At 41.1% G+C, this 25,842-nt stretch overlaps 1 long non-coding RNA gene across 2 annotated transcripts in view; it reads right to left on the bottom strand.

The window, feature by feature from the left end:
• The window catches only part of LOC124238989 (uncharacterized), a 37,624-nt gene extending 12,096 nt beyond the window's left edge, over nucleotides 1-25,528 (bottom strand). Inside the window, exons 1-6 of one of the 2 annotated variants that reach the window (XR_006888469.1) lie at nucleotides 25,357-25,528; nucleotides 13,312-13,399; nucleotides 7,386-7,452; nucleotides 4,268-4,331; nucleotides 1,555-1,653; nucleotides 915-949 (exon numbers count right to left, since the gene is read on the bottom strand). This is a non-coding gene — a long non-coding RNA (uncharacterized LOC124238989). The remainder of the gene's footprint in view (nucleotides 1-914; nucleotides 950-1,554; nucleotides 1,654-4,267; nucleotides 4,332-7,385; nucleotides 7,453-13,311; nucleotides 13,400-25,356) is intronic. The other variant, XR_006888468.1, reaches the window with a different exon arrangement.
• Between the last annotated feature and the right edge of the window lie 314 nt (nucleotides 25,529-25,842).

Raw genomic sequence — 25,842 nt, 5'->3', positions numbered from 1 at the left:
CAGACTTTGAGCCCAAATCTGTCTCCAAGAGTCCATACTTTGGAAAATATTAAGGGTCACCATATCATATCACCTTATTTTGCAGGTCAGGACATCAAAGATAAGAGAGAAACACTGACTTGCCCAATGTCACATAGCTATGAATAGCAGAGACTAAACCCCTAACATCCTGATCCCTTCTCCTACCCCTAGTCAGTGTACCTTCCTCTGTCACACTGCGCCCAGGGTCTAACTGTGGCTAAAGCATCATTTCAGGTTGAGGGGCACAGAGCTAGCCACCATGAGGTCCCTGCTTCCTGCCTTCCAGTGACTCACAATCTAGCAGCCTCCAGTTGAAAATATGCCTCATGTGTGCAACTCAGGATGACCTCTTCCAACCACACCTGTTTTTCATATCATTTTCATCCATTTTCTGTGTTTGTGGGTTGGGGGTAGTGAAGGAGAGGGTGAGATGACTCGATAAGTCTGAGGTGGAGCCTGGTTATTTGTGATTTTTAAAATGCACAACTGGTGATTCTGACACACACTGCCTGGGATAATAATTACAAATGCGATTTTTTTTTTTTTACATACATTCATACTATTTTTTACTCAGCTCTCATGAGTTAGTGTTATATCCATAGTAAGCTTCTGGACTAGGGCTAGATACTATTATCTTTTTTAGCAGGTCAGGAAAATGGTTACACCATGTTTCTAAGCCACTTGCCAAAGATCACACAGTGAGTTTGTGACAGAACAGGAGCTAAGACACCTCCTGAGCCCTAACCAGATCTCACTCCACCTCCTCTCACAGTGCCCTCCATATTTCTTCCCACTCTCTCCTACTCAAGTCCAAGTCTTCAGTTCCTCAGAGAAGAGTGGCCAAGATGTTAAAAATAATTATGTGGTCTTATATATCCATAATATGCATTTACCTCGTGAGTCCAAGGTCAGCTCCTGATTTTTCCCCCTGGGATGCAAAGAGAATAAACCTGTCAAGGATGAACCCATACTGTGTCATTTAATTAATTTACAATGAAAAATACAACCTTCAAAGAGAGCAGCTGTTCATGTCTTTTGACGGATACTTTTTCTCCCTATAGAAGAATTATGTGGTAAATCAAATTTTAGCCAGAATATTTGTGTGTGTGTGTGAAGAAATCAGAAAGAGAGGAAGTAATTGTATAATCTAAGCATCAAACAGCATTAAACTGTAACAGCCTGGTGCATCTATGTCTGTGTTAGAGATGTGCCAGGCAAGACAAATCTTTGACCTGTATCCTGGATAATTCTCAGATGAGCACAGCCAGTGGATGAAATTCCTTGAGGAGAGGAATGTTTTCACGTTGTATCTCTAGTCTCCTATACAGTAATACTCAGTAAAGGCTTGTTGATTGTTGGAACAAAAAACTGTCTTAGGGGCTGGCCTCCAGGTTTGGAATCTATCGACACCACTTCCCTGTCAATTACACATACTGCTCCCCAATCTGCTTCCTCCCCCTTGTCTCAGTCAGCCCAGGCTGCCACAACAAAACACCACAGACTAGGTTGCCTAAACAGAAATTTATTACTCACAATTCTGGAGGCTGGAAGTCTGAGATTAGTGCTCTAACACGGTTGGGCTCTGGGGAGAGCTCCCTTCTTGGCTTGCAGAAGGTTATCTTCTTGCTCTGTCTTCACATGTGGGGAGGAGAAGGAGGAGTAAACTCTTATTTCTCTTCTTACAAGGGCACTAACAACATCAGGAGGGCTCTACCTTCATGCCCTAACTGCCATCACATCGGGGGTTAGGGTTTCAACATATGAATTTGGAGGAGACAGAAACACGCAGCCCCTAGCATACCTCTCTTCTCCCCCTTTCTCATCCTCCACTTGACTTCACAATTCCAATCAGGAGCATTGCTACCTTCTTAGGTCAGCAATTAAGTCTGGATCCAACATCTCTGTTTTGACTATGACATCCCCTCCAAAACATGCCAAAAATATTCAACCTTCAGCTTTGCCTAAGGAGATTGTTTTGGGAAAAGTGCAACGAGACCAAGAAATCAGAGGAAAGGAATCACACAGTCTTGCCGAGTAGCAGTTATTTCATAAATGTTTGTTAAATGAAAGAACGCTGGGGTGAGTGAATTGTGCTTTATTTTGAATGAGAAAAGCTGAAATCCTTAAATAAAATAAATCTGGGATTATTTTATTAATAAATGACAGCCTACCTTTAATTCCAGAGATATATCTAAATATGGAAATATGACATGGCTCTATTATACACAAGGAAATGTTATTTATATATATATGTGTTATGTGTGTGTATATATATATATATATTGCACTCAAATAACATAGTTCAAGTTTGTAAGATGTATGACATAGAAATTAATCATTCAAATTCAAGTCTCATCAAAGCACCTGAATGCTCTATATAGTTTATAAAATAGAAAACATCTCAGAAGCTCTATGACTGATTTAATGTATCTCTTAAGTGATTATTTTCTAATGTAGTACAAGAGATTGGTTAATATTTTACATGAAATATAATTTCCAGTTAACCTGCATCTCATATCTGAGGACCTCGATGGGCGTTGTTAATAGGTTGAATAAATGTATGAGGAATATGTTTGTCCTTTTGGCCTTTAAATAGGCTGTGAAAGCCTTAAGGGCAAACACTCACTGTTTGGGACTGTGGAGAGGCAGTTCCCCTGCATGGGAAGGAGAAGCACTTCCATGAGGCAGACGTCAGTGCATATACAGAAAGTCTGGAAAGAAACCTAACATTCGTTTAGCTTCTACTATGGGGTGACGCATGACACTCTTCATCTCTTTTGATCTCACAGCAAACCATAGTGTAGGCAATATGGTCTCCCTTTCATAAGTGAAGGCGACGGGACTTAGGAGTGATGAAATAACTTGCCACTTACTTTCCAGCAGTAGAATGGCTAATCTTGGACTTGAATCAACCCATCTGTCTGCTCCCAAGGCTCGTGCTTTTCAATACTATGCTGCCTCCTGTGTTCTGTTCTCTGCTTACCCCCGCAGGGACCAGGTAGAACAGCACAGTAGCTTTCTAGACCAGAAAGACTTGTTTTACAAGAAAACTCCCAAAAGAGGAAAGTCAGAGCTCTTTCTCACACTTCTTCTCTGGTTAATCCAGGAATGGAGAATCCAAAGCGATGGGTAAGGAGACTGATTTATACTCACCCCTTTCCAGGCAGCAAGCTGTCAGCATTTACGCTATAATTACTTAGAGATTATAATTGTATTTAAGAACCTGGGTGTGACCTATTCAGGGAGATCAAAGGTAGCCTTTATGATTTAATGTTGTTCTGAAAAAGTTAAGGGAGTTGCCCCTAATTAAGAAGAGAAACTCTAAGCACTCAGAAAGAACTAACTAACAATAATAATGAGACGTTTGAAGTCCACGCAGCATTTTTCATGCCTGATCTCAGTGGTTGTAAAGGAAGAAATCACTATTTACTGAGGGCCTCCCGTGTTTCCGGTCCACGAGGGGCCCTCACTCATGCTTTTTCATGAATGTACAAGAGGAGTAGCAGCAGGTCGATGTCGGTATGCCTGTCTTACCAACAGTGATGCTGAGGGTCAGAGCGAGAGGAGAGTGAGGTACCTGCTCTTCCTCCCCATTCACTGCCTTCCGAAGTGCCAGCTGCCAAGAGCTGCCTACCTGTCTCCATCCCTTCCTCAACTCATCTCTAATTCTAGAATTGAATGAAAACTGCCAGTTCTCAGAATCTAAAAACTGAGCTTATGTCTCACAAGTCTCTTTTGTTTCAACATGATTGGAATTAGTCTAAAACTGAGAAATTACCTAGGAACACTTGGACACATTTCATAGGCAAGATTCCAGTGTGGAAATCAAAGGCAAATGGCTCTCATAGATTTGGGAAGTTGATGCACAATCCGGAAAAAACTGTGCTTCCATGCTAAGAGATCTAGGCCAGATATGAACACAGGCAGAGCGGAAGGGAATTAGCTACTCAAAATAGACAAAACGTAAAAAAGTAAAAATCATGCAGTGCACGGTGGCTACCAGAAACAAGGTGTGAGGGAAGAGATGAGAGTGCAAGGTTGATTTTAGGGACACAAAGAGCTATCTCACACTCCCAAAAAAATGCCCTGCCCGCCCAAACACAGTCACAGGTGCAGGACATTGCTCTAATGGGGAGAACACACATAGTGTTGTCAAAAAAACAAACTGAGCCCGAATGAAATAGATCAACGTTCCAGTCCAACATCTGTCTCTTATCAGTTGTGTGGATGTCTGAGAATCAAGTACCTTGTTCATCCTTGGTTTCACCATCCATAGCAATATTACTTGCACTGCCTGTTTCATAAGGTTGCTGTGACATTAAAAAGAGAAAATGCACAATTACTAATTATCAAAATGAAAGTAAAAGAGGTGAGATTGTTCATTTTCACAAGTAGCTCACCAAACTCTGCAATAAGCTCCAATTTTAAAAAGACTTGAACAACTGATGACACAGTCAAACAAACACAATAGAACAGGGTCAAGAAAGCTTAGGAGGAGTGGAGAAAATGTTTTCTGAGAAAAAGTGTTTCTGGTCTAGAATAAAAGAATAAAAGATTTAAGTTTTGGAATAAGATAAATAAAAATGAAGAAGGAATAGGCTAGCTCAGGCAGGCAGTATTGTGTTAAAAATGACTAAGAAAAAGCAGAATGACTCAGGCTGTATGGGTCTTTGTCACTGGAATTGTTAAAGAAAACTAGATTTTTACTGATCAGAAATTTTGTAAAGGGAATGCTTGCATCATGTGAAATTGTATGAGATGTTCAGGAATATATAATTTAAATTGTCCTCTAACTTTAAGATTTGATGAAAGGTCACAAAGTAAGACAGGATCAATGTCAAAATGTGTTACCAGTGACCCAGATAAGAGTTTAGAAAAAAAACTCAAGTTCACATTAAATATACAGATGGATTAATAATGTTCCTCATGATACTGAGAAATGGTCACTTGTACAGTATGTGGTACAACACAGGAAAAAAGGCAAGACAGTCCATCATTAACCGGTTGTATGATCCTGGGCAAGGTACTTCACCTAAGTAGGCCTTGGTCTCCTTACCTCTAGAAATAGGGGGTTGGACTCTTCAGGATAATCTCTAAGGTCACTCTAGCTCTGACAATCTAGAATTGTATTATTCCACAAAGGAGAGCTGACCAGAAAACAGAGCTGTTCCTGTGAATGAACTGAGTTCTCTACATATTGAAGAGTTGGTTACTCTGAATTTAGGGCACCAAAGGGTTAGCAAATCTCTCTTTGAAAACAACAACAAAGAATTGGGGACAGGGAAAAATAAAATTGAGCTGAAAAGAAAAGATAATCATTTATAGCTTTGTTACCTCAAAGCAAAAGCAGATCATGTTAACCATCATTACTTTTAATGCTGTCTTTAAAATTACAAGACCCTAAATTATAGAATGTTTTATAATCATAATCCCCTATAAATATTGCAAAGTTCCTTTCTTAACCATTGCCTTTTCATTTGACTCTAAGCTCCCCAGCCACATCCACCCCAAAGTTTGATTTCTCCTCTCTTTGCTGCTCATTTCCTCCTTCCCAAAATGCCCTTTCATAAAGGTCTGAGTCCATGATCTGTATTTCAACACGTCTGCCAATACACTTCTACTCTGCCATGAGATGGACACTTTTTTTCACTCACCCCAAAATCTGGTTCCTCTTTTCACATCACTTGGCCTTTGAGGAAATGGCCAAGGATAGTCCCAAGGCCTTATGGTCTAGATTGGGTGATGACAATCCAGGAAACTTCTTTGACTCCCTCCTGCCTCCCCAACCCTAGGCCCCCTCTGCCCTTTAGCATCAGGAAATCAAGTGCCTTCTCCTGGTACGAGTTTAGCTTCAGAAAGGTAACCCAGTGCAAGGTTCGGACAGGACATCGAGAGAGGAGCTAAGCAAGAAGTAAAAATCTATCGCTGAATTTCTTACTGGTGATAAAAGAGTATTAACAGAAGAGAGGGTAAAAAGGAAAGAAAGCTAACTTTGGTTGAATACCTACTATGTGCCAGGCACTGTGCTAAGCACTTTAAAGTCATTATTCCATATTCTAGTCACTCTGAAGTCATTATCCGTTGAATCAGCATCATAATCCAGCAGCTGCTATATGTGAACATGGTGTCAGACACTTTAAAGTCTTTATCCATTGACTCATCTCAATGCCCATTTCAAAAAGTGAAAGCACATAAGTTATTTCAGCAATACCATGCAGCTGATGACTGGCTAAAACAAGACTCAAACTCAGATCTTTCAGCCTCATGTCCAATTTTCCTTCTGTTATAGGTGCCTCCAAAGGAGAGCATTAAAGGAAAAATTAATGTTTCGTGGTTGTCCAGTGGAGGATGAGATAAACCTCCCACCCAGAATTGGTTGTTATTGAGATTGATGGTGCTACACATGTGCCAAGATGGTAAGAAAAGATTAATGACTCATATAATGGAATGTTTTCGGATTAGCAGCACTGGCAGCCAAGCTGCTGGGGTAAGTAGCTTTGGTTTATATTGTGGTTATGGGCTGGGGCCTGGGTGAAGGCCCCTGTGCACACAGCCCGGGGATTGCATTTGTTTGAACTTCCCATGAGCGCAGATGCAGGTGCACCAGGTTTTCTTATCAGCTTGTCCAGATACGGGACAAGAGGGAAGGGGCAGGGCAGAGCCTGGAAGCTGGCAGTGGACGCACACCAGAAATGGAGACACACTCTTTCTGTGTCATGGCAAATGAGCTCAATGTGTAGGCAATGAGCCCTGAGTCAACATTCAGAGAGATCACCCAGGCAGTGGTATTTGCCCCAGAACTCTTTTCCCTCATGCCCAAGCCAGAGTGACAGGCAGAGAAGCTGTGTGTGGTGATGACATGCCACAGAGCAGCACCTGTTTCATTCTCTGTGCCTAATGAGTCGACTCAGATGAAAGCACAACACTCCATCGTAAACAATAATCAACCCCAATCCATCAGGAGCCAAATCATATGTTTGTGTGCACTGAAAGGGCTTAAAGTACCCTCTCGTGAGTGGTTGTGTGAAACATTCTCAGCCCAGTGAGCATGAGAACATCCCAAGAACTAGCTTCAAACCAAAAAATGAACTGATATTTATTGTGACCTTAATATATGCCAAGCACTTTAAATATAAAATTGTCTATCTACCTCCATAACCAGCACATGTGGCAGGTGATCCAATCCACATTTTATATACAGCAAAGCTCCGGTGGGGCTGCTGCAGGGCACACCTCTAGGGGGTGTTGTTTTCATTGTGGTCCACATGAATGGGACCCACTGGGGCTGTGCAGTGAGCAGCTGTCAGAGCTGTGCCCAGGGGCCCTGCTCAGAAAGGTGGAGTACTTTAGTCTAGATTACACACCTGGGCAATGGCTGTCTTGTCATTTGAATCTAAGTCTTCTGACTCCAAAGTCCATGTATTAGTTCTTCTGTAAGATATCAGAAATTGATTTTAAAAATGGCGAAAAGGAAGTTAGGGTGTGGGAGGTGGGCATATTTTTTGTAGTTGCTTTTCCTTAGAGTCTGTCCTCAGAGTTTTCAAAAAGAAAATTAGCTTGCAGTCTAGGACTCCCAAGTGGGGCAGCTGGCAAGCAGGACCTACAAGACTGTGAATTTTAAGGAGAAATTAACCAGGCGTTCCAGTCGGGTATTGGCCTTTTGTGTCTGGAATTCCTCAGTTCTGAGTTCAGAAGTCATTTTTGGTGAGGGGTTGAGGGGATCATGGGGCTCAGAAAGAATGAGAAAAGCTTATGAATATTCACTGTTTATAAACACTGATCAGACTTGGAGGAGAAGAGATCCAAAAAGAGGATTCTAAAGTGTTTGTTTGGATCTATACCCCACAAGGAAGTAGGAAAACTAACTCAAATAATGCTGGATGCAGGGAGACGGTACAACACACGGTTATGGTTGTGCACTGTGCTCGGTGCTATGAGGCATGCCTTGGGGAGTGAGACCCCGAGACAGCCCTCTGAGGAGTTGACAACTTAGAACGAGTATGGAGGTGAAGTGCAAGAGGGGACATTTGGAAAAGTGGCATGAGGAGGTGGCATTTGCATTGAGCCTTCATTCACTACTGTTAGTCCCTGAGGTTACAATGGTAAACAGGTCGGTGAGGTCCCTGCTTCCAGTGTGGAAGACGCAGGATCCTTACAAATGTAAGAGCACGCACAGCAGAAGAGAGCAAACAGAGAGACGGCAGTGTGAGAAGAAACTTGGCCCAACATTGCTGGCTTTGCATATGGAGGAAGAAGGCCATGAGTCAGGGAATATGGGCCGCCTCTAAAAGCTGGAAGGGGCAAGGAAACAGGTTCTCCCATAGAGCCTCCAGAAGGAACACAGCCACATCCAAATGTCTATTTTAATTCAGGGAGACTCATTTCAGACTTCTGACCTACAGAACTGTAAGATGACAAAGTTTCATCGGTTGAAGCCACTACGTTTATGGAAATATATTACAGCAGCAATAGAAAACTAACACTGCAATTAATGCTAGCTGTTAGCACACCTAGTATAGGACAGAGTTCCAAAAAGAAGAAGGAAGATTCAGCAAGGGGAGAGAAAGGAGTCAGGAAAGAGGAGAAGAGAAGTTGACTCTTGTTGGGAGTGAGAGGTTCCCATCGAGAAGCGATGAAAAAGTGCAGGGTGTGTTTCGGAAGCAGCAAACGATGGCTTGGGCTTTGGTTAGGCCACACCTAAGCTGGATTATAAAGCTGGAAAAGTGCAGGGCCTGTAGTGCCGAGCTGAGATACTTGGGTGCAATTCTATATCCTGGGCTGACTGATATTCCAGGTAATCTGTGCCCATTGCAGTTTCCGTCTATCCGTTCCACTATCCCACCTTCTTTCCTTTCCTTTCAGAAGTTAATCTTTCAAGTAATATTTGTCTTTGCAAAGAAAACATAGGAAATCAAGAATATAATTTCTAGGCAGAGATTTCCGAGGAAGTCTGGTACCAGGATTGGGGACCACTAAAGGTTACACTGCAGCAGAAAATGACTTCACTTATGGGGAAGATGGACCCTGCATGAAAAGTGGGTGGGGTAGCTGTAGCTCACTGGCGAGAATTGACTTTATTACGACTGTGGGGAAAAAAAACTATTTCCCTAGGCAAGTCATTTCTCTTCCCAATCTCATCTGTGAAATGGGAGTTGCAATCCTGTTCCTGCTTTCCTAGCAGACTGCTGACAAGATCAAAGGAGGTAACATGAGTGAAAGAACTTTGTAAGCAGAAAAGCACAATACATCTGCCACCAGCCCTCATTAGTCTGCAGGCTCCCCACAGCACAGAGAGGGAAGGTGTCAGTCCTCCCGAGGCCTCAGTACTGTCTGCGCACAGGTTTGATCATCTGTACACACACCATACACCTTTCCCTTCATTTCTGTCTCTTCTTGTCTCCTAATTTTTTCTATTCCCATTCTAATCAACTGAACACTTTGATCACTATTTTGCCTTCTTGTTAAACAGATCTCTGAAATTCATTTATTTGCAAACTGGTTTTACAACTCAAATTGCTCATGCATAATGTTCAAGCATGTCAGAGAAAGCCTTAGGGATAGCATTCACCTGGGAAGTATCAACAGGCAGCAAGACTGTTCTTTGAAACCAAGAAGGTTTACTGGAATAAATGTTCATTTTGGATTTTATTCTCCATTACAAGCAAAAAGGGGGGGAGGCATCAAAGTGCTAAGAGGCAATTTCATTGGTTACACACCAATACTAATTTCATGATTATTCCAGAAGATGACTGCTCCTAAAATTATACTTTAAAAGTAAGTTTCAAGGTTTTGATTTTTATTCCTTTAAATGGCCTCATTTTATTTCCCTTTAAATGGCCTCATTTTGAGGATTAAGTTGGCTATTTGTAGACAATAAAAATACACTTTCAAACTATGCCTCCTCTGTTTTCTGATCTGAAGCCCTGAGTAGATGACATGTTCACCCACTTCCAGCAGGACCAAACAGGTGAACTGAAGAGAGGGAAAGTGAGAAAGCCAAAGCTTAGCATGGAATCTGCCCATGTGGGCAGGGCAGACACTGGATTAACCTGTGCAGAGATGAATTCTGGAAGCACATCCAGGCAGGGAAATGGCGGTCTCCAAAGGGTGTAGGCATATAGGGGACTTTATGCCACGCTCCCACACTTGACACTGAACTACTCAGATGGGTTGAACTCAGCACTGAGCATCAAAAAAGAAGGGGTCTGTCCCAGCAGAGCCAGTCATTTGTGATAGCCATGTTTTGGTTTATTCTTACCCACTGGGCACATCCTCCTGGCTCCCTTCAGATGCACACTGCCACCCCACTCTCTGACAAAAGTTGCCCTGGTAGGATGAACTGTATTAGTTATATCTCAAATTTAAACATAATGTGAAATCTGGAAAGATCTTTAATGGTCATCCAGTTCAATATTCTCATTTCACCAAGCTCCAGAGAGTTCTGCAGGTGAGTTTCAGAGGCAAAGAGCCTTGACTCACAGAGCGCAGTCCATAGTAGCAGCCAATGTGTCAACTCTTTCTTTTTCTTATTTTTTGCAGGGGAAGATTCGCCCTAAGCTAACATCTGTGTTGCCAGTCTTCCTCCTTTTGAATTCCTTCCCCTCCTCCACCAAAGCCCCATATATAGTTATGCATAGTTGCAAATTCTTCTAGTTCTTCTATGTGAGCTGCCACCACAGCATGACTACTGACGGATGAATGGTGTGGTTCTGCGCCCAGAATTGAACCCAGGCTGCCGAAGCAGAGTGTGCTAAACTTTAACCACTAGGCCATCAGGGCTGGCTCAGTATCAACTCTCTCTGGGGCTTGGTTTCCTAAACCTCGTCTCACCATGTTAAAGGCAAGGCTTTCTACCCCAGAGAGGGAAAATTGGGGGTACAGGAGGTAAAAAACCTTCCAAGACCCCCCAAAACAACCCCCTATCCCCATCAAAGGCAATTCCCATGCACTGTTGCCAATCAATACAAATGGAGTAGGTCACTAGAAAGGTTTTCAAAATTGCTTTAGAAAGCCGGAAGTGATGTCATTTCTCAGCCTTCAGGATCTTCGTGGAAATCCCAAGAGGGCTCTTTTGCTAAACTGGTATGTGGCTTGCATCCCAGGTCTCTCTTTCATCTGTCACTCAGGATTCAGTTATGGTGGCATGGGCCCCGCTGGGCGAGAACACAGTCTCTGAGCTCAGGATCTAGGCTTGTTAATGAGACCTTTGATGTCTTGAGGAAAAAATTTTCAGCTGCTTGTTTCTGCTTTCATTGAACTCTCATGACAACCTGGCTCTCCTCTGTCTCCAACTACAGCCCTAAAGTGCTCCTGTTCCTAGTAGAGACACAGTGTCTGCATAGGCGAAGCAGTTAAATAAACAAATACATCACCCAGCTTCATCACCACATCTCTGGCCATTGCGTATGTTGTTTTCTTTACCAGGAAATATTTTCCCACACATTCCTCATCCTTCTCCCTTGTCTGCCTGGCAAACTTCCACCACAGCTACCTCAGCATTGAAGCCTTTCCTGCCCTGACTGCCCAGGAAGACTTCTTTCCATGGAAGCCTTCCTTCGCACTCCCACCACAGCATGGGTAGTGTTGCCTCTCTGTATTGGCATTGATCCATGAGCTCCTTCGACATACAAACCTGGCCTTACTCATCACAGTACAGGGCCTGTCAGAGTGGGTACTTCATAAAGATTAATTGAGTTGAAGAATGAATGAATGAATGAATGACTCAACTCTAAATGCACCTATAGACAGCTAAGACTGGCTGTCAGTATCTGCAAAAACTATGGATCCCACTGGTTTCAGAGATAATTTTGAGGAATGGACTCTTGGCCACACATCCAAAACTCCACCCAACAGACAAACACACGTACACACACACGCATGTAGTCACACATTTTTCAGAGCACTTTTAAAAATCTACACAGGTCTAGGTTAGAGGACATTAGAAGTGGAGCCTGAGGTCATTCTAATATAGTTTAAGAAACTGTGAATCAAGGAAGTGACATGGTTTGAGGAAAGTCACACAGCTAGAATTAACACATAATTTAGACAAACAATACCGATATTACATATTCTATATAACTAAAATATTAACACTATAATGTAAAACAAATAGGCAGATTGAAAAAATAAATGATTGATGCTTACATTATAAATGTCATTGGAATCCAAAATATACTACAAAATATCACTTCCATGTTGCATAAAGTAAATGGCACCCCCTGACCTTGTGCAACACAGGGGTCCTGGAGACACCTAAGCTTTTCCTCCTTATCGAATCCTGCATTTATTTAGGGAAGGATATCTGAGATTGGGACACTGGAGTCCTGACTCCTAGGCCAGGGCTCTTCTGCATAAAATCACTTTAACGAAGGACAAGCCTCTAATTCCATAAGGAGAGGAAAACATTTTAATTGTCAGTAACATGTACTTGACTTGATATATGATTTCTCTTTAGAATAAATTTGGATAAACAAGTAAAAAGAAAAAAAAAACTATGGTGCATTGCAAACATTACAGGATTTTGAGGCAGGAGACATTTCTCTGAGTAGCTGTATGAACCTTAAATAGGTCTTTTCTTAATCTTATAATTCTTAAGTATTAGTTTTCTTTTCTACAAAATGGACATAATTTGTCATACCTCTTAGTTGTGATATCAGATTACACATCAAAAAATTGATTGCCTAATACTCTGACAATTTTGTTGAAAGTGTCATCAATTCCAAGTCCTATGGCCCCTGTGTACAGCGGAGCAAAACCCTGCCCAGACTTTTGCACCATCGTCTCACCTTCCGGTGCTGCATCAGACAATGCTCCACTGCCGTTCATGGGGTTTGTATGGCTGATTTTTTCAGAAGTAGGTGTCCACATCTTTCTTCCCAGTCTGTCTTAGTCTGAAAGCTCTGCTGAAACCTTTCACCATGGGTGACCCTGCTGGTATTTGAAATACTGGTGGCATAGCTTTCAGCATCACAGCAACCTGCAGCCACCACAGTATGACAACTGACAAACAGGTCGTGTGGTTCCCTGGCTTAGTAATGTATCCGGGCTGAGGCAGCAAGAGTACTGAATCTTAACCACTAGACCACCAGGGCTGGCTTGTGATGATTTACTATACGATTAATCACTCTTATTGTCGTGAAGAAGCAAAAAATGAAGAGGGATGAGAAGGATGAAAGAAACAACAATGAGGACGCCACTGGCCCTTAAAGATGGCAGGAACTAGAGCGCAAGGAGAAGAGGATGGAAAGAGGGGCCAGCAGACAGGATGATTCCCAGCCCTCGTTATAGTACCTGCTGACGGGTGGGACAGGAACTCCTTAAGCAGTCTAATTTCTCCATCATCTCGGTGTCTGCTCTTTGGAGGAGACGTGATCTTGGCCTAGGGAAAGACAAGAATGACTGGAAGCTGCTCTATTATGTGGACCAGAGTACGGAAAGAGTTTAGTTGTCCAGCCTGGAATTCTACTATCAGCCCGTCTCCAAATCCTCTGCACATCTGGGCCATGGACATGACTAGAGCTCTGTCCTCCCCTAGAGGAGGTAGGAAATGGAGGAAGATGGAAGGAAAGTTTCCAAAGCCCCTTGAAGCAAGGATCCTTGACCTAGAACCATAGAGGAGGAGGGAAGCTGGGCTTACTTCCCCTACACTGGGCCAGAAAAGAGCTTCATTTCCTCCAGGTGTCCTCAGGAGTCAGCATGAGTCATTTCTTCTTGGAAACCTCCTCTGCCATTTCAATGGCCAACCATATCCCTGCCCTGTGCACCTTTCATCTACCACAGGATTATCTCTATGCCAGTTCTCCCTTGGGGTGGTTTGGAAACCCTCTTTGCTTAAAGGTGATTTAGGGAATAATGAGAGGAGATTTTGCATGATCAGTGCAGGCAGCAGCGAACATTTGCACACGTTTGTGGTTTCTAAGCACTTTCATATCTTTTATCTCATTTAAGTTTCACAACAACCCACTGAGGATCCTGAATTCAAACACAGAGCTTGTCCAAGATCAAAGAACAGGGAAGTCTGACTCCAAATGCCCAGGTGCCCACTCCAATGCCCCGACTTATTTTTGACCTGCTCTTAGGAGAGGCCTAAGTCCTGTGAGTGACCTGGTCGAAAGGATAAATTCTGCCCTAAAGTTCAAGTGATGGGGACATCTGGAGACATTGAGAACTCTGCTCTAAAGGTCTCTTGTAGTCCATCCTTTTTCAGCCTAAAAAGCTGCAGGAACTACTTAAACGAAAATAGCCTTTTCTTTTAAGTTAGTAATGACCAGCTGCTATGAAAGCAGTTAATTGTAATTAACAATGTATGGTTAAGATGCTCTCCACTCCGTAACTAGCCAATAGCCAGGAATAAATGAGAACATAATTGATCAGTCGTTCCACACCTGCAGGGTCAAGATTAGGTAATGCTACCTGAGACTTGTCAAAATGCTCTGAGAACCTGATCCACAGTTATTTCCAAAAACATAATGCAGAACGCTTTGTATGTATGTGTACGTAGCCTGTTTTCCATAGATATGGAAGTAGTAAACACCTGTTCAGAATTTCAGGTGAAGTGCTTCCGCCACTATTGACTTCAGGATAATGTAAAGCCCTAGAGGGCTGCAGCCTGGGTTGCTCCTTAGACCCATCCAATCCTCCAAGTTCACAGGGAAGTGTCTTGCCCAGAGTTATAAAGCAATTTAGTGGTAAAACCAGGATCGGAGCCCCAGGTTCCACATTCCAAGTCTCATATTCTTTCTGCTCCACTCTGACAGCATTCAGATTAACTGTCTGAAATCAATGCATTTTTAACTGAATATATCTTAAATTGAGAATCTGTAGTTGAACACTTTGTCTCCCTCAAAATCCTTACCATGTCATGATTTGCTCTGAAACCCAGGATAACCACAAGGCCAAACAAAGGGGGCTGAAGTCCTAAGAGGTGAAGAAAATAAATGCTGAACTTCATTCACATGTGTTTTAAAATATGAATGAAATGCAAAGCCAAGTCAGCTTCTAAGGTCACAGTATCATTAAGCAGTTACAAGAGTGAAGGAGATCTCCCCAGAAGTTTATAGACACCAAAAATTAACAGGAAACCTCTCTAGAGCACGGAACTCAAGAAATTTCCTGATGTTGCTAGAGCTGGAGCAGGAGAAGAGGAAGGGCAAAGCATCAGCACCAGATGTACCCCAGCACGACCCAAGCAGCCGTCTAGAGCTTGGGAGAGTCCTCTTGCTTAATTCCTAAAGACCAGCATAGGGATATTGCTTTGTGTTAGCTTAGTTCTCTGCACCTTGCTAAGCACTTACTTATCTATTTATATCATGTGATTTTTCAGCCCTCCTAGAGTTAGACAAGGCTATTGTGACTATCTCCTTCGTAAAAGTAAGGAGCTTTGAGATGGAACAGGCTGTCTTGGGAAGAATACTCAGCTGGAAGCCTGGAGACATGAATGCCAAATCACAGGGTTGGATCCAGCCTGGATTTGGGGCAATCACGTAGCTTCACATCTTCATCTGCAAGGTCCCTGCTCCAAGAGTCAACGTCTCTGAGTACACAGTTATGACAGGATTGAGGAGAAAGTGATAGCCATCTTCCGCATGAAATTAACACATTTATAGTGAGAACTTTGAGATGCAAGCATTTCCTAAGGCATTGAGTGATAAACAGGTTTGTTTGACTTGGAGTGTGGCAGAAAGGTTGACTCTGTAGTCATGTGACTAGTTTCCATTCCACTTGAAACACGTACTACCTGAGTGGCTTTGAGCAAGTTCCTTGATATTTCTGAAGCTCGCTTCTCCCACCTGTACTCCATCCACTTTATCACAGAGATCATTGGAGATTCTGACTGAAAATGTTCTGTAAAATATCAGCGCATCATATAAACATAAGGGATTAGTTCTATTTTCCTGATGTTCGATTTTTCTTGCACCTTGTACGTACCATCTGCAGAAATGGTAGGCATCACAGGATACATCTGTTCCCATCATCAACCTCCAAAATGTGTGCTTTCTAGAGATCCTGGGAACATTTAGTGTAGGCTAAAAGAGTTAATACCCCCTTAGGTCCAGTTTATTCTGCCAGCTCCAGCTGCTGTAACCTGCGTTTTGTTGTATTGATAACACACTGTTTTATATTATGTAAATGTGCATGCTCTTTGCAAACTGACGGTAATTACAAGCCTAAAAAATCACTGCAGTGGTCCTGTCTCCTGGGCGTGCATCATATCAGGAGTTTGGTTACTGACCTTTTCATTTGTCTGAACAAATAAAAAGAAAATTGTTGACTTTGTTTTTTAAAGATTTACTTGCCTTCCTCTCAAGATAAATTACATAAATAAAAATAAGAGGTGCTTGGTTTCTGGTGTGTTTTGGAATTTCACCCTACTCGAGGCTATTTTCCTTCCAGGACTCCAGCTGTTTAACAGTTTTTCTGCCATCAGAGAATGAAATTTGTATTTAAGATGCTATCTTCTGTAAGCTTAGTGCTGGAGAGTGAATCTGCTTAAATTTACCATTGAAAGTAATTTCTCCTCTCATGAATTTCCCTACAATTCTCCTGTTGAGACTGGGCTGGTTTTATTTACCTTCGTTTTAAATGCTCTACTAATTTCTAAATAAACTTCGCTTCATATGCACTACAGTACTCAGGTGGACCTTAACAATAAGCTGGAAATACATGTAACAAGGGTTATTAATCAATTGAGTCTGCTGTGATTAGATAATTAATAAAAGGAAAGGTACTTGACAAAAGAGATAGATTTTTAATTTTTAACGCCTTATGAATTAGTGAGTAGAATTTTAATGGGCAACTCAGCTTCCCACTGTTGGATTTGGCACAGAAGAAGAAAAGCAGCTACCCCGTGCTTCGGAGACAGCACAGGAATCTGGGACAGACGTGGCCTGGGAACCAGGGGACCCGGGTTCTAAAGAGTGACCCAAAGCAAGTCATTGAACACTTCTGGCCCTCGGCTTACCTATGTATACATCAGGAGGCACCTGCTGTGGCTCATATCCCTTGGTCTCAAATTGCTTGATATCGGAGACTAATAAAATTCCACATACACCCAAAGAAGGGCAGGGAGATGAGATAGGGTTGCCAATTTTTATTTCTCCAAATAAAGCCAAGAAAACATGGAGTAATAAAAATATTAGGGAAAAAAATCAGTGCTTTAAATTTAATATAATGGAGTTTCTGAAAAAATTACTAGGTTTTTTTCTCACATGTTGAGGACTGAGGAAAATTTCCTCATGCATCAGAACCAAAATAGGACCTGTACCTGGGAACTTTCAGGCTGAGCATCTCTAAATAGCATTAGAATACTGAAATTCTTTGAAATTTCATAATACTAGCAGATCTGAAAGATCCCTTTTTGCTCTAAAATTCTGTGGCACTTTATAATTTGAGGTGCTGCAAATCCATATTTTTCTTTTAGTATAGACTCTTTTAAAAATGGATTTCCTTTACCGAACGTTCTGTTTACAGAAGGTTGATAACATCAGCTTTAAATGTGAAGGTCGGCTCATATTTTTACCATATCAGTCAAATGATCAATGCCTTTCCTCTCAGGCAAAGGAACCTAAAAGTTTTCAGCACATTTGCACTACAAGCACTCTGCCATTATACCTGGAAGTTTTATTTCTCTTTTTAAAACGTGCTTGACGCCACTACAGTAGTGCCCCCTTATCCACGGGAGAAATGTTCCAAGACCCCCAGGGGCTGCCTGAAACCTCAGCCGGTACGGAACCCTATACATACAATGTTTTTTCCTATATGTACATACCTATGACAAAGTTTGATTTATAAGTTAGGCACAGTGAGAGATTAACAAAAAAACTAGTAATAAAATAGAACAATGATAACAATGTCCTACAATAAAAGTTACCAAAGATCTTAGCAACCTCAGCGTAAGATCTTTTTCTTTCCTTATTATGTTGAGAGCTTTCAACTTTTCACTTGAAGGAAGCTCTTTATGGTTCTCTTTGGTGTATTCGAATTGCCAGCATCCCTACTTTTGCATTGGGGCCATAATTAAGTAAAATAAGGGTTACTTGAATGCAAGCACGTGATACTGCGACAATAGATCTGACAAGGGAGAATGCTAAGTGACTAACCCCAGGGTAGCGGATACAGGTGGATACACTGGACAAAGGGATGATTCACGTCCTATGTGGGACGCAGCAAGATTTCTTCATGCTACTTAGAAAGGTGTGCATTTAAAACTTATGAATTGTTTATTTCTGGAATTTTCCATTTAATATTTTTGGACAGCATGTAACTGAAACTGCAGAAAGTGAAACCGCGGGTAAGTGGGGACTATGGTATGTTCTCTTAAGAGTTTACTTATTTTATTCTTTATTTTTTTAATTGTTTACTTATTTATTTTTTGGTGAGGAAGATTGTCCCCGAGCTAACCTCTGTTGTCAATCTTTCTCTTTTTGCTTGAGGAAGATTGTCACTGAGCTAACATCTGTGCCAATCTCCTTCCACTTTATGTGGGACTGCTGCCTCAGTGGGACTTGATGAGCCGTCTGTGGGTCTGTGCCCGGGATCTGAACTTGCAAACCCTGGGACACCAAAGTGGAGCACGCGAACTTAACCATGATGCCACCAGGCTGGCCCCAGTTTTTATTTGTAATGTGATATTTGTATAGAAATACCATATATTATCAAACTATGAAATTTCATGTATTTTCTACAAAGTCAAAAAAAGAAAATGACAACTTTTGCCTTGCATTAAAGTTCCATTCCCTCGTGCTGTTCTCTGTAACATAGGGATAAAGAGACTGTGCTCTCCTATAACTTGAGGCGCTCCGAGGCTCACCCGAGAGTTCTCTGAAGTTCTTTTGTGATCCAAAGAGTTTTAAATTATCTCCATTTTGTAAAAATTGCTTAAAATCATAAGTAACTCTGAAATCATTTGTTAAAAAGAGTGCATGGCATTACAATATTATGATATTTTATAAATATTAACTAGATCAATTTTAAAATAACTCATCAAGCATTTTTGGAAGGAAGAACAGGACTGAGGTTCTTTTATCCTTAAGTTTGTAAAAAATAAATTTGTTGCATGAGGGGAATGCTCCGAAGATCTAAGTTTACAGAAGAATGTAGAATATTTCAAGAACTATTAAATCAAATGAGTCAAAGTAACACAGAACATAAATGAACACCACAGTAGGCAAATGTGACAGAAAATTCATGCTACATGGATTCACGACGTCACCATTCTAGTGACCTACGTATTTCTTAGTGCTTGCCTTAAATTAAGATATCCCAGAAAAATGACAGCATCTAATAAAGAAGATTAAATCTCTTTGTACTTTTCTTAGAAACTGAGAAAATAGAAGCGTTTTTTGTTTCTCTTTGGAAAAAAATGACCCAGGATTACAGAATATTAATACAGCAGAGAGGGGTAAGAACTTCAGAAATTGTCCAGTCTGGGAGCCAAGTGTACGCCACCCTGAGTGACTGGCAATCCTGCTTTAAATTTGGAGGAGAAGAATGGCGAAGATTCCTCCGAACCTACCAGAAGAGAATCATGAACTTGTGTTTCATTTATATGGTAGATTTTTTTTATTTTTATAATGTACAGAAACTGTACCTGACACAAAGTTACTGTGGCAAAGATGACACAGAGAGCAGGCAGATTATTACAATGAAATGTGATACTTTCCATGGTAGGGGAAACATGGCACCCTTTGAAGGCACATGTCAGGAGCATCTGACCTAATCCAGAGCATCAGGGAAGCCTGGTTGGAGGAATTACCCTAAAATCTGACCTTTGGAAAGTCTTAGCTAGGAAAAAGATTGGTGGTAAGGTATTCCAAGAAGCAGAGAAGAAAACATGCAAAGGCAGAGAGGATCATAGATGTGCAAATACTAAATGCCACTCAAAATGCCCAAAATAAAGAGTAAGAGAGAAGTTGGGGCCACGTAGCCAAGGGTTGGGTACTAAAACTGCTGTTTAGTAAACAAGATATCTGCTACAGCTACTCATTCTTTATTCTGGGAGAGTAACACAATTCACCTCCAGAGCAACTGATTTTTTGTTTAGGAAAACATTTTGATGGATCTATTGCTTGAGAAAGGAGAGGAACAGGAACAGGGGTTGTAGCCTGATGTGGGAAGGGAAGATAAATAAGCAAGAGAGCTGAATTGCTCTCTGTGAGAGACAGAACTTCTGGTTTCCATGGACAGCCAAGGTGAAGGAGCAGATGAGGGCAATTAAAACACAGAGTAAGACAGTGAGAGGCGAGGAGAATCTTCTAATAGAGAGAGAGGAGAGAAATGGGGAGTGAGGTCAAATAACTTTCATGACAGTGATAACTAATGTGTAGTTCAAGTTATTCCAAGTACCGTAATGTAATCCCTAATTGCCACGCACCCCAACTTCAGTAAATGTCAGTTACAGCCTTGTATTAAAGTTACCTTGGAAGAAAAAAAAAAAAAAACAGGAGCAGGCCCTCCAGAATGAAGCCTAAAATGCAGGAGCTATCAGGCAGCCATATTAGGTAAGAAGTAGAACAGTCAGGAATTCAGGGAGGAAAAGGAATCAGATGACTAGAAAAATCCTAAGCCTCCAAGAACAGAGAAATAAGGAGGAAGACAGGTTTCCAGTGGAACGGGAGTTTAAGGCACGCTGCTTAAATGTTAAATTGACAGTGTGATTCCAGAATGTTAGATGCCTTGGGCCCCCCCACATGGCAGGCACTCAGGTTTCTCACATCAAGGAGTTTGGACTAAATCCTAATGGAAATGTAAAACCAGTGAGAGATTTCTAGTAGGTGAGAAACACTATTCTGAGTAAATCATAGGCAGAATCGAGTCTGCTAGGAAGCACTGAAGAGAATAGATGGGCGTAGCGAAACTAGGGGCAGGAAGATTTGTCTTAGAGTCATTGCAGCGAGCCAAGTAAAATGTGGCAGCAGCAAAATCTCTGTGTGGGCCTCGGGGGGTGGCTGTAGAGATTTTACAGATAACAGAAATGTGACCTTATGAGTCTGCATCCGTTGAAGAACCAGGAATGATCTGTGTTTAAGGCAGCTAGGTGGATGTTGGTGCCATTCAGTGAAATAGGAAACAGGAGGCAGAGCAGGTTTGGGAGGTAGTAAGAAAATCCCATTTTTGACATGTTGGGTTATGATGCCTATGAGACAGCCAAGGGAGATTATGTAATAAGTAGCTAGTTGAATACGTAACTCAGGAGCGCAGAGGACAGGCTGACATCGAGAATAAAGATCTAGGAGTATCACCAGATATAAATAAAATTAAACAAATAAAAACAAAACTAAACCAAGAAAATGTATGAGATTCCTGAAAAGGGTATGTAGAGTATGAAGGAAAAAAGGTCTGGAAGATACAACTCCAGAATCAAAAAAAAAAAAGAAGCATAGAAAGAGTAGCCTGAATAAGATTCTGAGAAAAACCAGTCAAAGGAAAGAAGAAAACAAGAGTATACATTCAAGGCAAAGGACTTGAGAGTTTCAAAAATGAGAATTTCAAACACACGTTAAAGGGAACATCATGACACCACGGCGTTGCCAGTACCTTAGAAGCTATTCATGAACCTCTCCCCCTCGCAGTCCTTCCCTCCCCACATTTTTCTACTTGTCTCCCCTGTTTTGCATTTATTTTGTTTTCCTTCTCACTCCCTTTGGGTTGATTGCTTTTCTCACTGCATTTTTTTCTTCCACTGGTTACATACTCTATTGCAGTTATTTTAGTGGTTTCCTAAAAATTGCAATTTGCATGCCTAAATTACCAAAGTCTAAAATTAATCACTACCAGTACCATCCTCTCAGACATTCAAGAGCCCTCCTGACCTGTGCGCTGTGTAAGATATGCTTTATAAGGTGTTACTGCATATCATTTTAGTTATGCTTCTATGATATGTTATCTTTTTACTTTCAACCTACCTATATTGTTATGTTTTAAGTAAAGTTCTTGCAGACGGCATATAGTTGGGTCGTGTTTTTTAGCCACTCTGCTAATCTGTCTTTTAATTGGTATATTTAGACCATTCACATTTAAAGTAATGATTGATACGATGGGGCATAAGTCTGTTCTTTTATCATTTGCATTCTGTTTGTTCTGTTTTTCATCCCTCTATCCCCATTTTCTTGCCTTTTATGGGTTACCTGAATATGTTTTAAATTTCATTTTGATTTATCTACAGTGTTTTTGAATATACCGCCTTGAATAGTATTTTCAGTGGTTACTCTGGGTATTACAATATACCTACACAACATATTACAGTCTCTGATATCAACATCTTACCACTTCAAGCAAAATGTCGAAATCTTAGTTCCATATAGGTCCCTTTACTCACGCCACTTTTAAAATGTAAATGACAATTCTTTCCTCTACATATATTGGCACCACATTAGACAATGTTATAACTTTTGCTTCAACCATCAAATGTAACTTTTAAAAAACCATTACAAAAGGATAACTTTTTACATTTATCTCTAGTTTTGCACGTTTCATTGGTCTTCCTTTCTTCCAGAGGCCAGTCTCTTCTTCCTTTCTTTCCTGTTTAGAGAATTGAGAATTTATGTTAGTCATTCTCTAAAGGTGCTTCTGCTAGCAACGAATTCTCAGTTTTCCTTCCTCTGAGAATGTTTGTATCTTCCCTTCATTCCTGAAGGATATTTCTGCTCCATACAAATCCAGAATTGATAGTTCTTTAAGCTATTTAGTGCCACTTCCTTCTGGCTTCCATGGCTTCAGAAGAGAAATTCACTGCTGTTTAAATTGTTGTGCCCCTGTACCTTACGCATTGTTTCTCTCTAGCCTCTTAAAAACCAGTTACATGTGCAATGGTCCTATTTCCAAATAAAAAAGTCACATTCAGAAGTATTCGGGGCTAGGACCTCAGCATTTGAATTTGGAGAGGGAGATACAATTCAACCCGTAACACTTACCATGTCAGCTCTTTAAAGATTTAGAGATACTTCAAGTGTCTTATCCAAATTTTGTCATTATTCCAGTGGTACAAGTGATTTGAATACATTTTATTGAAAATAAAACTTGATTAGTGTTGGTTAATTCATTCATTCAATCATTTATTCATTTAATCCACAAACTTGAGCTCTCACACTGTGCCAGGCAGTGATGATAAAAATACAAATTACATATCGTGGCAACAGCCAAGAATTTATAGCCCATTATGGGTGGGGGAAAAAAGCATATACGCATGGCATGTAGCTATAACGCAAGTTTGAACAAGTTCAGATCCATAAGGGTGGGAAAAGAATGTGCTTTGGTGATTTGGAGGAGGGAGAGTATTTCCATATTAAAGTGAATAAAGAAAAGCTTTACAGAGAGAGTAGCATGAAAGCGACATCTGGAAGAATAGGTAGGATTTGAACACATGCATGCAAGAAGAAAAGGGGACTCCTACCAGAAGAGCTTGAACAAAGGCAAAGAGATGGGAAATGTCTGATGTGCACAAGGAATAGAGGATTCTGTTTGCTGCTTTTTTTCATGAATGCTGAGCATGCCACCCAAAAAGTTTGAAAATTTTTGCAGAGGAGAGATAAGGTGTTAGTTTATCAGCAAGAATGAGGCAGACTTTAGAATTAATCAGACCTCAGTCTGAATCTTGGCTCCTACACTTGACAGCTGTATGCTCTTAACTTCCCTGAGTCAGTTTCCTCATTACCTACCCAACAGGTGATTGCAAGACAATGAGAAATGAATGCAAAAATACTCAGCATTCTTCCTGTTATTTCCTCAATAGCGACAGGCACAAGCAAGACCACTGTGTGTGGTTATGCTATTTGTGTGCTTCACAAAGTTTCCTGGTCTATTGGCAAGCAGGGGCTGCAACCCACCCCTTCTACCTGCCAAGCTCGTGTCCTGGCTCAGGGCTCATGCACCTCAAGGAAGGGATGCCTGCTTCTCCTCAGCAAGGCATCCTCCCCTTGCCTAGCAGTCTACCAATATAGAGGGGGCACTTTATGATTCATATAAAAGAGCAATAAAGATTAGCCATAGCTCTGAGCATAGGGTGGGTACGTTGCAAAGCCAAATACAGTCATGTGCATCTGAACGAAGGGGATGTGTTCTGAGGAATGAATCGTTAGGCAATTTTGTCATTGTGCAAACATCATAGAATATATTTACACATACCTAGATGGTATAGCCTCCCACATACCTAGGCTATATGGTACTAATCTTCTGGGACCACCATTGTATATGCAGCCCATCGCCAATCAAACACACTTATGTGGTGCATGACTGTAGATTATTGTTTCTAATTGACTTCATAAAAGCTTTCATGATAAAGGCCAAGGTACCTAACGGCTTTTTTCTAAATACCTGTGAGTTTTGGTCACAATCTATGTTTTTTTCTGATTGAGAATATCATGAAAACTTATCTTATACAATTTCTTTTTGGTGCAATCCTAGAATCTGATACAAAATACAAGAAGCAAAAGACAACTTTGAAATCAAGCCTCAGCATTCTGCGACTGCAACAAGAAAAACGAAGAGGACTATAACAAGGCGTGCACAAATTTGAATGGTGCTGACGTGCAATTTATAGAGAAATGTGATCATTACAACTGTTTGATTAGGTAATTATAATTAATAACGCTATGTGGTTTAGCTAATCTCAGTATGATTAAGGAAATAAATGGTCAAAACTGCCGAGTTACACCTGAAAGGCAGAAGAGGTGTAAGCGTGATTGAAATATTAGTAGGAAGTTTTACTTAAGGATAGAAGTGTTGGCTTCCATGGAGCCTTCCTCACCATCTCTCCAGTCTGTCTTAATCTCTCCCACTTCTGAATCTTTATGACACTGTCGCATCATGGAGAAGAATTAAAATTACCTGAAGTCCAATTCAGACTGAATACCCGCAAGCAGTGCAACCACAGGCAAGTTATTTAACCTCTCTCAGCATCAATTACATCTTAGATTGGCCTGCTGTGAGGATTAAATGAGAATGTATGTAAACCACTAAGCACGAGTGCCTGCCATGATGATCGCTCAATAATTAGCAGCTATTAATATGACCTGATTCTTTTTTACTAATTTCTCTTCTATATTATTCTTGTTTGCACAACTGTAATGATCGTAACCTCGTCTAACCACCCAGAACCCACTGCTATTTCCAAAGCTTATGCTGAAATCACTGTCAGAATCACAAGGACTGGGCCCAGGTTTCAATTCCTAATGGTGTCAGTGTTACACAGAGTAGCTATAATAAATATTTGCATAGGAGAAACAGGGTAACAGAGAGGGAGCAAGAGAGGGAAAGAGAAGGAAACAGAGATATTAAAACAGGTAAACACTTCAAAGTTACCAAAAAAATGAAAGTAGGGTTATACGGATCATTAAAGACCTTTGATTGAGGGGGTCAACCTGGTGGCCAAGTGGTTAGTACACGTGCTCCGTTTCTGCTGCCCAGGGTTGGCCAGTTCGGATCCATGGTGCGGACTTAAGCTCCATTATCAAACCATGCTGTGATGCGTCCCACATACAAATAGAGGAAGATGGGCACAGATGTTAGCTCAGGGCCAATCTTCCTCAGCAAAAGAAGACGGAGATTGGCCATGGATGTTGGCTCAGGGATAATCCTCCTAAAAGAGAAAAAAAAAAGATCTTCAAAAGAAAGAAGACCTTTGATTGAAGAAAACCTGGGAAAGCTGCTACATAGACACATCAGCCTCTAATAATTCACTTGCCCCAATGTATGTAGATTAATGTTTGGCACATATGCTTCCTTAAGTTGCAACATATATTTTCCATCAAAGATAAATTCAGAAATAATTAAAATCTGTGCGAGGGGCTGGCCCCATGGCCGAGTGGTTAAGTTTGTGTGCTCCGC

The sequence above is a fragment of the Equus quagga genome, chromosome 5 (assembly GCF_021613505.1).
Source record: "Equus quagga isolate Etosha38 chromosome 5, UCLA_HA_Equagga_1.0, whole genome shotgun sequence".
In the NCBI taxonomy this organism is placed as follows: Eukaryota; Metazoa; Chordata; class Mammalia; order Perissodactyla; family Equidae; genus Equus; species Equus quagga.
The sequence above is the reverse complement of the archived record's forward strand: the minus strand, read 5'-3'. Positions and strand labels throughout refer to the sequence as shown.